Source organism: Oncorhynchus gorbuscha, linkage group LG09, assembly GCF_021184085.1.
Source record: "Oncorhynchus gorbuscha isolate QuinsamMale2020 ecotype Even-year linkage group LG09, OgorEven_v1.0, whole genome shotgun sequence".
NCBI classification, from domain to species: Eukaryota; Metazoa; Chordata; class Actinopteri; order Salmoniformes; family Salmonidae; genus Oncorhynchus; species Oncorhynchus gorbuscha.
In genome coordinates, this window is record NC_060181.1 from 62,340,879 (window position 1) to 62,353,613 (window position 12,735).

The following is a 12,735-nucleotide window of genomic DNA, read 5'->3' on the forward strand; positions in this document are numbered from 1 at the left end:
TTGCACCATCACAGATGCCCCTCTCTCGCATGCCTGCCTCAAATGGGGCAACAATAGAGATTCCTGTTTTTCTACAGTCAAAAACTACAATAGCCACAAGGCTGTTGACAATCAAAGCAGCCTGACTGCAGTTGTTTATCACAAAATTCAGCCTATTTCCTGTAGTCTAAAAATTATTAAATGTTTTGTGTCATGTAATAAACTTTATATTCAATTTCTACTTCAAATGGAGCAGACTTAATATCAGTAATAACATATATTAAATCATATGAAATAATGTCATTCAAATAAGTTCACCCACATAAGTACACCCACAATTTCCCCACCTTCTGGGAAAACACGTGGGAGTTCTCAAAGACTGCTAACCTACAAAGCATTACATGGCTTGCTCCAATCTATGTTTCCGATTTGGTCCTGCCGTACATACTGTAACTACATGTACGCTACGGTCACAAGACGCAGGCCTCCTTACTGTCCCTAGAATTTCTCAGCAAACAGCTGGAGGCAGGGCTTTCTTCTATAGAGTTACATTTTTATGGAATGGTCTGCCAACCCATGTGAGAGACGCACTTGGTCTCGACCTTTAAGTCTTTATTGAATACTCATCTCTTCAGTAGGTCCTATGATAGAGAATCGTCTGGTCCAGGGGTGTGAAGGTGAACGGAAAGGCACTGGAGCGACTGTCTCTGCCTGGCCGGTTACCCTCTCTCCACTGAGATTCTCTGCCTCTAACCCTATTACGGGGGCTGAGTCACTGGCTTACTGGTGCTCTTCCATGCCGTCCCTAGGAGGGGTGCGTCACTTGAGTGGGTTGAGTCACTGACGTGATCATCCTGTCCGGGTTGGCACCCCGCTCGTGTTAATACCGTGGGGGAGATCTTCGTGGGCAATACTCGGCTTTGTCTCAGTTGGTGGTTGAAGATATCCCTCTAGTAGTGTGGGGGCTGTGCTTTGGCAAAGTGGGTGGAGTTATATCCTGCCTGGTTGGCCTTGTCCGGGGGTATCGTCGGACGGGGCCACAGTTCTGACCATAATTTCACCCTCCTAATTCCTGTTTACAATCAAAAATTAAAGCAGAAAGCACCAATGACTAGATGAATAAAAAAAAGTGGTCAGATGAAACAGGTGCTAAGCTACAGGACTGTTTTGTTAGCACAGACTGGAATGTGTTCTGGTATTCCTCCAATGGCATTGAGGAGTACACCACATCTGTCATCAGCTTCATCAATAAGTGCATTGATGATGTCATCCCCACAATGACCGTACATACATTCCCTAACAGAAGCCATGGATTACAGGCAGCATCCGCACTGAGCTAAAGGCTAAAGCTTTTAAGGAGCGGGACTCTAACTAAATCCCGTTATGCCCCCCGACGAACCATCAAACAGGCAAAGCGTCAATACAGGACTAAGATTGAGTCGCACTACACCGGCTCTGACGCTTGTCGGATATGGCAGGGCCTGCAAACCATTACAGACTACAAAGGGAAGCACAGCCGAGAGCTGCCCAGTGACACGAGCTTACAGGATGAGCTAAACTACTTCTATGCTCGCTTCGAGGCAAATAACACTGAAACATGCATGAGAGCACCAGCTGTACCAGAAGACTGTGTGATCACGCACTCCACAAATGATGCGGGTAAGACTTTTAGACAGGTCAACATTCACAAGGCCGCAGGGCCAGACGGATTACCAGGACGTTTACTGCGAGCATGCACTGACCAACATAGTGCCTGAGCCCAAGAACACTAAGGTAACCTGCCTAAATGACTACAGACCTGTAGCACTCACGTCTGTAGCCATGAAGTGCTTTGAAAGGCTGGTCATGGCTCACATTAACACCATTATCCCAGAAATCCTAGACCCACTCCAAATTGCATACCACCCAAAAAATCAGCAGATGATGCAGTCTCTATTGCACTGCCTTTTCCCACCTGGACAAAAGGAACACCTATGTGAGAATGCTATTCATTGATGACAGCTCAGCGTTCAACACCATAGCGCCCTCAAAGCTCATCACTTAGCTAAGGACCCTGGGACTAAACACCTCCCTCTGCTACTGGATCCTGGATATCTTGACGGGCCGCCCCCAGGTGGTAAGGGTAGGTAACAACACATCCGCCACGCTGATCCTTAACACAGGGGCCCCAAAGGGATTCATGCTCTGGCCCTACTGTACTCCCTGTTCACTCATGACTGCACGGCCAGGCACGACTCCAACACCATCATTAAATTTGCAGATGACACAACAGTGGTAGGCCTGATCACCGACAACAACGAGACAGCCTATAGGATGGAGGTCAGAGACCTGGCCGTCTGGTGCCAGGACAACAACCTCTCCCTCAACGTGATCAAGACAAAGGATGATGATTGTGGACTACAGGAAAAAGAGGACCGAGCATGCCCTCATTCTCATCGACGGGGCTGCAGTGGTGCAGGTTGAGCGCTTCAAGTTCCTTGGTGTCCACATCACCAACAAACTAACATGGTCTAAGCACACCATGACAGTCGTTAAGCGGGCACGACATACCCTATTTCCCCTCAGGCGACTGAAAAGATTTGGCATGTGTCCTCAGACCCTCAAAAGGTTCTACAGCTGTACAATCGAGAGCATGATTTGGTTTGGCAACCGCTCGGCCTCTGACCGCAAGGCACTACAGAGGGTAGTGTGAAAGGCCCAGTACATTGGGGCCAAGCTTCCTGCCATCCGGCCTAAGAATTGTCAAAGACTCCAGCCACCCTAGTCATAGACTGTTCTCTCTGCTACCACACGACAAGCTGTATCGGAGTGCCAAGTCTCGGTCCAAGAGGCTTCTAAACAGCTTCTACCCACAAGCCATAAGACTCCTGAACATCGAGTCAAATGGCTACCCAGACTATTTGCATTTCTCCCCCTCCCCTCTCCACACCACTGCCACTCTCTGTTGTCATCTGTGCAAAATCACTTTAATGAACTCTACTTACATGTACATACTACCTCAACTAACTGGTTCACCCCCACTTTGACTCTGTACCGGCACCCCCCTGTATATATTGTTATTTTTACTGCTGCTCTTTAATTACTTGTTACTTTTGTCTCTTATTCTTATCCGTATTTGCACGTATTTGCACTTATCCGTAACTGCACTGTCGGTTAGGGGCTCGTAAGTAAACATTTCACTGTAAGGTCTACACCTGTTGTATTCGGCAAATGTGACAAATACAATTGGATTTGATTTGATTTGTCTACCGACCCCTCCTGTCTCAGCCTCCAGTATTTATGCTGCAATAGTTTATGTGTTGGGGGGCCTGTCATATCTGGTGTCCTGTGTGAATTTAAGTATGCTCCCTCTAACTCTCTTTCTCTCTTTCCTCTCTTCTCTAGGAGGACCTGAGCCCTAGGACCATGCCTCAGGACTACCTGGCCTGATGACTCCTTGCTGTCCCCAGTCCACTTGGTCGTGCTGCTGCTCCAGTTTCAACTGTTCTGGAACCCTGACCTCTTCACCGGACGTGCTACTTTGTCCCAGACCTGCTGTTTTTGACTCTTTCTCTCTCTCTCTACCGCACCTGCTGGCTCTAACACTGAATGATCGGCTATGAGAAGCCAACTGACATTTACTCCTGAGGTGCTGACCTGTTGCACCCTCCACAACAACTGTGATTACTATTATTTGACCCTGCTGGTCATCTATGAATATTTGAACATCTTGGCCATGTACTGTTATAATCTCCACCCGGCACAGCCATAAGAGGACTGGCCACCCCTCATAGCCTGGTTCCTCTCTAGGTTTCTTCCAAGGTTTCTGCCTTTCTAGGGAGTTTTTCCTAGCCACCGTGCTGCTACATCTGCATTGCTTGTTGTTTGGGGTTTTAGGCTGGGTTTCTGTATAGCACTTTGTGACATTGGCTGATGTAAAAAGGGCTTTATAAATACATTTGATTGATTGAGACTGCCATCAATTTTTTTTACATGTTGCTAGGAGTGTATTTCACACTACTATTTGATAATAATTAGATTGTACGGCTAGTATGAATGTCCTGCTTAATATAATGGTAGTGTTATCGTTGCAAATCAACTGCATTATACTTAAACAATGCATCAACTTCAACCAGTAAAATGGCTCTTTTAGGTAGCTTTGCTACAGTCTTTGCTACTGCTGCATCCAAAATATGTATTGTGCAATGATCACAACCAAATATTATTATCCTAGCGACCTTTCAAGCAATAATCAAAAATTGGAAGTATATGAGAACCCCAAAAAATGTTTTTTGTTTAGAAGTAATAACTACGTACATCTAGGATAAATTGAATGGGTGCAGATGGTTGAACCACTTGTTAATGATGTGAATTGTGACTTGGAGTATACACTACCGTTCAAAAGTTTGGGGTCACTTAGAAATGTCCTTCTTTTTGAAAGAAAAGCTACATTTTTGTCCATTAAAATAACATCAAATTGATCAGAAATACAGTGTAGATATAGTTAATGTTGAAGATGACTATTGTAGCTGGAAATGGCAGATTGTTTATGAAATATCTACATAGGTGTACAGAGGCCCATTATCAGCAACCATTACGCCTGTGTTCCATTGGAACGTTGTGTTAGCTAATCCAAGTTTATAATTTTAAAAGGCTAATTGATCATTAGAAAACCCTATTGCAATTATGTTAGCACAGCTGAATATTTGTTGTTCTGATCAAAGAGCAATAAAACTGGCCTTCTTTAGACTAGTTGTGTATCTGGAGCATCAGCATTTGTGGGTTCGATTACAGGCTCAAAGAACTTTCTTCTGAAACTTGTCAGTCTATTCTTGTTCTGAGAAAAGACGGTTATTCCATGCGATAAATTGCCAAGAAACTGAATATCTCACACATAGCTGTGTACTACTCCCTTCACAGAACAGTGCAAACTGGCCCTAACCAGAATAGAAAGAGGAGTGGGTGGCCCCAGTGCACAACTGAGCAAGAGGACAAGTACATTAGAGTGTCCAGCTACAATAGTAATTTACAACATTAACAATGCCTACACTGTATTGACGTTATTTCAATGGACAGAAAATGTGTTTTTCTTTCAAAAACAAGGACATTTCGAAGTGACCCCAAACTTTTGAACAGTAATGTACCTGGATGCACATGTATCAACTTTGAAACATATTTTCTTTAATTGGACTAGGCGGGGGCGAGCAACTACAGCACAGCGCAATTTGCAGCTATTTTGCTGGTGCATGTTGACGCCACTTACGTCAGCGCCTTCATTATTTGGAACAGTTGGAACACTTGTTCCGGCTGTGAACCCAGCATGAACCGGGATGAATTCACAAATTGCTTGTTGCGTCACCTCTCCTGAGTAGGGGAACACAACTTGTATGTTATGCTTACCCCTGCTGAGAGCCAGTGGTTTTAGCACATAAAGATAGATACAGTTGAAGTCGAAAGTTTACATACACCATAGCCAAATACATTTAAGTTTTTCACAATTTCTGACATTTAATATTAGTAAAAATGTCCTGTCTTAGTTTACATATGCTCAATTAGTATTTGGTAGCATTGCCTTTAAATTGTTTAACTTGGGTCAAATGTTTCGGGTAGCCTCCCACAAGCTTCCCACAATAAGTTGGGTGAATTTTGGCCCATTCCTCCTGACAGAGCTGGTGTAACTGAATCAGGGTTGTAGGCCTCCTTGCGCGCACACGCTTTTTCAGTTCTGCTCACAAATGTTCTATAGGATTGAGGTCAGGGCTTGTGATGGCCACTCCAATACCTTGACTTTGTTGTCCTTAAGCCATTTTGCCACAACTTTGGAAGCATGTTTGGGGTCATTGTCCATTTGGAAGACCCATCTGCGACCAAGCTTAAACTTCCTGATTGATGTCTTGAGATGTTGCTTCAATATATCCAAATACTTGGTGAAAATCCTCCCTCATGATGCCATCTATTTTGTGAAGTGCACCAGTCGAACTGCAGCAAAGCAACCCTACAACATGATGCTGACACCCCTGTGCTTCACAGTTGGGATGGTGTTCTTCGGCTTGCAATCCTCCCCCCTTTTCCTCCAAACATAACATTTGCCATTATGGCCAAACAATTCTATTTTGATTTCATCAGACCAGAGGACATTTCTCCAAAAAGTACGATCTTTGACACCATGTGCAATTGCAAACCATAGTCTGGCTTTTTATGGTGGTTTTGGAGCAGTGGCTTCTTCCTTGCTGAGCGGCCTTTCAGGTTATGATAATATAGGACTTGTTTTACTGTGGATATAGGTACTTTTGTACCTGTTTCCTCCAGCATCTTCACAAGGTCCTTTGCTGTTGTTCTGGGATTGATTTGCACTTTCGCACCTAAGTACGTTCAACTCTAGGAGACAGAATGCGTCTCCTTCCTGAGCGGTATGACAGCTGCATGGTCCCATGGTGTTTATACTTGCGTACAATTGTTTGTACAGATGAATGTGGTACCTTCAGGCGTTTGGAAATTGCTCCCAAGGATGAACCAGACGTGTGGAGGTCTACAATTGTTTTTCTGAGGTCTTGGCTGATTTCTTTTGATTTCCTCATGATGTCAAGCAAAGAGGCACTGTGTTTGAAGACAGGCCTTGAAATACATCCAAAGGTATACCTCCAATTGACTGAAATTATGTCAATTAGCCTATCAGAAGCTTCTAAAGCCATGACATCATTTTCTGGAATTTTCCAAGCTGTTTAAAGGCACAGTCAACTTAGTGTATGTACACTTCTGACCCACTGGAATTGTGATACAGTGAATTATAAGTGAAATAATCTGTCTGTAAACAACTGTTGGAAAAATGATGTGTGTCATGCACAAAGTGGATGTCCTAACCGACTTGCCAAAACTATAGTTTGTTAACAAGATATTTGTGGAGTTTTAATGACTCCAACCTAAGTGTATGTAAACTTCCAACTTCAACATTTGGTCTCCATAGCCTTGGTCTCTGGACCCGACAGAGAGTACAGTCATCCCCGGGGCGGTGTGATGCCTGGGAGAAGGTTGATCACACAGTCATTGGGTCGGTGCGGAGGAAGTGAAGTGGCCTGGGCTTTACTGGAAACCTCCCGGAGGTCCTGGTGCACCTCGAGAATGGTGGAGAGGTCCGGGGCAACTTCGAGCCCACAGGAAGACGTCCCGGGGCAGGCTGCGCTGACTTCAGACAATGGGCGTGGCAGGACGAGCTCCAGCCAATAATGGCACCAGCTGTCATGCAGGTAAATGAGGACCCAAAAGCGACTTGGCGAAAACAGAGTCTTTAATCCAGTAAAGTATTTCTACAAACATAAGACATAATTCCACTCGTAATGACGAGAACAGACTGGAGACTCGATCAAGAACTGCAGGTTGCCTCGGGAAGGCACTTGAACCTAGCAGACTCAGACACCTGCTCTCCACGCAGCATCTGAGGGAAACACGACACGACAGGGCGATACACAGACACAGCACGGTGAACAATAGACAAGGATCCGACAGGACAGGAACGGAAAACAAGGGAAGAAATAGGGACTCTAATCAGGGGAAAAGATAAGGAACAGGTGTGGGAAGACTAAATGATTGATTAGGGGAATAGGAACAGCTGGGAGCAGGAACGGAACGATAGAGAGAAGAGAGAGAGGAAGGGAGAGAGAAAAAGGGGAACGAACCTAAAAAGACCAGCAGGGGGAAAATGAACAGAAGGGAAAGCATAATGACAAGACAATCTAAGACAAAACATGACACCAGCAGTCCAGTCTATGATGGGATTGTGTCTCTGTTGCCAAGAAAATCCCAATACCACGTGAACCCGAGGAGACTTAATCAGCATAAATTGGATTGCCTCGCTGTGGTTCATTGACACTTGTATGTTGATGGGAGTGTTATTGTGAGTGACCCAGCCTATAGAGTGCCCATCCATGTATGGTAATGGAGAGGGGCTGAGTGTGGATGCCCAGCTCGGACACCAGGGTAGCATCCAAAAACTCTTATTGGCCACAGAGTCGATAAGTACCTGTAGAGATTTTGATTGGTTCCCCCACAGCAGGAGGGCATGGAAAGGGGTGTGAATAATGAATACTCTGGCCCACCAGAGTAATTGCCCCTTCTTGATAAACCTGGGTTTTATTGGGCAGGTAGCTACAAAATGTCCCGTAGCTCCACAACATGGACAGCTTTGGGTGTGGAGTCGGCGTATGCTCTCAGCAGGAGTCAATATAGACCTGCCCAGGTGCATTGACTCCGAAGTAGGTGAGTCTACAGCCCTCTGTGATTCCCGAGAAAACTCGGATGACGTCGGGTTCATTTGGATATTTAGACTTCGGGGGACTCTGAGATTCTTCAGAGGCGAGGTTGGAATCAAGGGTGAGCGAGGGCGACAGGGCACAGACTCCCTCTCCCTCCTACGAGCTCCCAGCTGCAAGCTCATCTTTGATCACCTCTGATAATCCGTGAAGGAATATGATGATCAATGCTTCCGGGTTCCAAGCACTCTCAGCCACCAATGTTTGAAAATCCAGTAGTCTGCCACACTTACGGGAGTCTTGATGTAGCTGGAGCAGCTTACACGCAGCCTCTCTCCCAGACAATGGTGAATCAAACACCATCCGAACTTCCTCCACAAACTCCTCTAGACTGAGGCAGACAACGGACTGTCGCTCCCACACTGCCGTGGCCCAGGCGAGTGTCCTCCCGGACATCAGCGTTATGATGTACGCTATCCTCGAAGCGGTTCGAGGTGAATGAAGAAGGCTGCAGCTCAAAAATTAGGGATCACTGGGAAAGCAAAGTCCAGCAGTTTCTGGAATCTCCAGCGTAGCGCCCCAGAGGAGGTAAGCGGGTTCTCGGGACACTGGGGTAGGCTGGGAGAATACATGTGGGGAATCCGTGGAATTGCTCCAGCAATGTACCGAATGCCTGGTCATGGCGTTCTGTCAGGGTTTAGCAGTAACTCCTTGTATCTTCCAAGGGAGGCTCCTTTCAGGGAGAGCATTGTGGAGCTGGTCTGAGTCTGCTGGGTCAGTCATGACCAGTTTGTACTATCAGGACAGAGGATAAGACCCAGATGCAGACAGCTTGAGTCCCAGAAGTCTATTGACCCAAACAAGGGGCAGGCAATAGACAGATCAAAGGCAGGCAGAGGTCCGTAATCTAGGGCAGAGTCAATAAGGTACAGAACAGCAGGCAGGCTCTGGGTCAGGACAGGAACAGAATGGCAGGCAGGCTCGGGGTCAGGACAGGCAGAATGATCAGACACAGGGAAACAGAACTTGAGGAAGCAGGGAGACAGGAAAACATGCTGGTAAGACCTGACAAGACAAACTGACAACAGACAAACACAGAACACTGGTATAAATACAGTGGAGATAATGAGGAAGATGGGCGACATCTGGAGGGGGGTGGAGACAAGCACAAAGATAGGTGAAACAGATCAGGGTGAGCCTATGCCCTCCCAGGCCCACCCATGGCTGCATCCATGCCCAGTCATGTGAAATCCATAGATTAGTACCTAATGATTTTATTTCAATTGACGGATTTCCTAATATGAACTGTAACTCAGTATAATCTTTGAAATTGTTGCATGTTGTGTTTGTATTTTTGTTCAGTATAGATCTTGATACAGTCTATTCAGTCGGGAGGCAATGAATGTTAACAACACCGGGATACAGTGTCCTTCGCTCCCGCTTGTCAGGCACTGTTGTTGCCAGGCACTGTTGTCCTGCAATAGCATGGGAAGTAGCTACCTAGTGTATAAAATCGGGAGATTACCTAGTGTAGCCACTATCAGGGTGACAGTCACAGGAAGCACAGACATACAATCAACAGTTCACCCAACATCAGTACTTTTAACAAAAACGAAACAATCGTCAATTTTAATAAATTGAAATGTAATATTATTTTTAACATTGAAATACAAATCAGACTCATCTTCTGGCTTCAAAGTCCATGCTCTCACCGTAAAGTAGTTGGCAGAAGACTAAAAACAACATTGTTCAATCAAAACCGTCAAACCAATAAAGGAGATGATTGTGAACTTCAGGAAACAGCAGAGGGAGCACCCCCCTATCCACATCGATGGGACAGTAGTGGAGAGGGTAGTAAGTTCCTCGGTGTACACATCACGGACAAACTGAATTGGTCCACCCACACAGACAGCGTCGTGAAGAAGGCGCAGCAGTGCCTCTTCAACCTCAGGAGGCTGAAGAAATTTGGCTTGTCACCAAAAGCACTCACAAACTTCTACAGATGCACAATCGAGAGCATCCTGTCGGGCTGTATCACCGCCTGGTACGGCAACTGCTCCGCCCACAACCGTAAGGCTCTCCAGAGGGTAGTGAGGTCTGCACAACGCATCACCGGGGGCAAACTACCTGCCCTCCAGGACACCTACACCACCCAATGTCACAGGAAGGCCATAAAGATCATCAAGGACAACAACCACCCGAGCCACTGCCTGTTCACCCCACTATCATCCAGAAGGCGAGGTCAGTACAGGTGCATTAAAGCAGGGACCGAGAGACTGAAAAACAGCTTCTATCTCAAGGCCATCAGACTGTTAAACAGTCACCACTAACATTGAGTGGCTGCTGCCAACACACTGACTCAACTTCAGCCACTTTAATAATGGGAATTGATGGAAATGGATGTAAAATATATCACTAGCCACTTTAAACAATGCTACTTAATATAATGTTTACATACCCTATATTACTCATCTCATATGTATATGTACAGTATATACTGTACTCTACTGCATCTTTATGTAATACATGTATCGCTTGCCACTTTAAACTATACCACTTTGTTTACATACCCTACATTACTCATCTCATATATATATATATACTGTACTCGATACCATCTACTGCATCTTGCCTATGCCGTTCTGTACCATCACTCATTCATATATCTTTATGTACATATTACTTATCCCTTTACACTTGTGTGTATAATTTAGTAGTTTTGGAATTGTTAGGCTAGATTACTCGTTGGTTATTACTGCATTGTCGGAACTAGAAGCACAAGCATTTCGCTACACTCGCATTAACATCTGCTAACCATGTGTATGTGACAAATACATTTGATTTGATTTGATTTTGATTTAAAGTTATACTGTTACACTAGCTACTGTAAGTGAATTAAATATCACCAGCTACCTATCTTCATATTAACTAGCTAAACACAAACTCCAAATGCATTTGTAGGTAGCTAGCTAACAGCCATGGAAGAGCATGAAAGGATAGCAGCATTAGCTGTCAAAGAAGGGAGGTACTCTGTAGGCTACTCTGGAAACTGTTGTGTAGTTCCAGTCCGTAGAAATAATAACTGAGGACTGAGATAATAGCAACATAATATTCATCATTTTCAGTGATGTCTAATTTGAGTGTAATGAAGTATGTGTCTTGTGATGTTTTATGTCCTCAGATAAAGAGCTGTGACAGTGTGTTTGCAGAGGAACAGGTCCCAAATGAAGAGCAGTGGTTCTCAGTCTTGGTCCTGCGGACTCAAAGCGGTTCACATAATTTGTGATGCTATCCTTGATATGAACCTGCTGTTGTCACATGCTACACATGTACTCACATGCATCCATCGATCCAGTGTTATCACGATTTGGGGCGGAAGGTAGCCTAGTGGTTTGAGTGTTGGGCCAGTTTCTGAAAGGTAGCTGGATCGAATCCCAGCGCTAACAAGGTAAAAATCTGTTGTTCTGCTGCTGAACAAGGCAGTTAACCCACTGTTCCATGGTAGGCTGTCATTGTAAATAAGAATTATTTCTTAACTGACTTGCCTAGTTACATTTTTAAAAAATGTAATTGTTATAAGATATATTATTCTTTAGTAATACACAATGGCCTGGTGATTCTAGTCTAATAATGACATTACCTTGCATATTCATACAGATACCATGCAACTGGAGATTCCTTCAAAACGATTGCCCACAGTTACTGTGTAGGGCACTGCACGGTTGGGTGCATTGTTTGCGAGTGCAAGGTCTGCTATGCAGGATGTTGCACAGATGGGGGCCAACAACACAGCATGGGAGGAAATCCATGTGCGGGAGAACTTCACCTCCTGCTTCTTGAAGAGGGTGCTGTGCCTGGCAACACCTTGTGCCATAGACTACACTATGCACACCCACAAGAGCCACCCACATTGCAATAAGAGTATTCTTCTATTTACTTAACTATGTCAACTGCAGTTATTCAATTCCCAGTTTCTCTCCATTTAATTTCTACTTCTCAGGTGAGGGCCTGCACAAAAACAAAACAGGCTATTTTAAGAGAGTCACCCATATTGAAAGAATGTAGAACAGTTAAGACACCCTACCCCATATACTGTAACCGTCTAACCAATAACGGAGTGCTGATGTCACACCTATCGCTATTGATTCACCCACTTCTTTCGCCACACCTACTTTCAGGCCCACTCCGAGTACAGAGCTTCTAAACCCAGAGGCGCAACATCGCGAGACTTCCGGGAACGCTTGCGAAATACACCAAACAGACCAGGCCGGAGTTTGGGGTTTGAGAAGTCAAGTTAGTTTTTATTTTCTTGAAATCTAAAGGCACAACCTAGATTCGAGCTAATTTCTTAAGTAGTTGAACATGTTATTACTCTAACCTTGTGAATGTGACACGTTGAACATTTTCTCAAAATCAACTTTAAATCAAAGGAGTGCCATTGACTTGACGGCATGCTCATGCGCAGTTTGGCACAAGGCGACCGTTAGACCCGATAATGTGCATGAGTTTATCTAGCCAACGTCTCCATGCC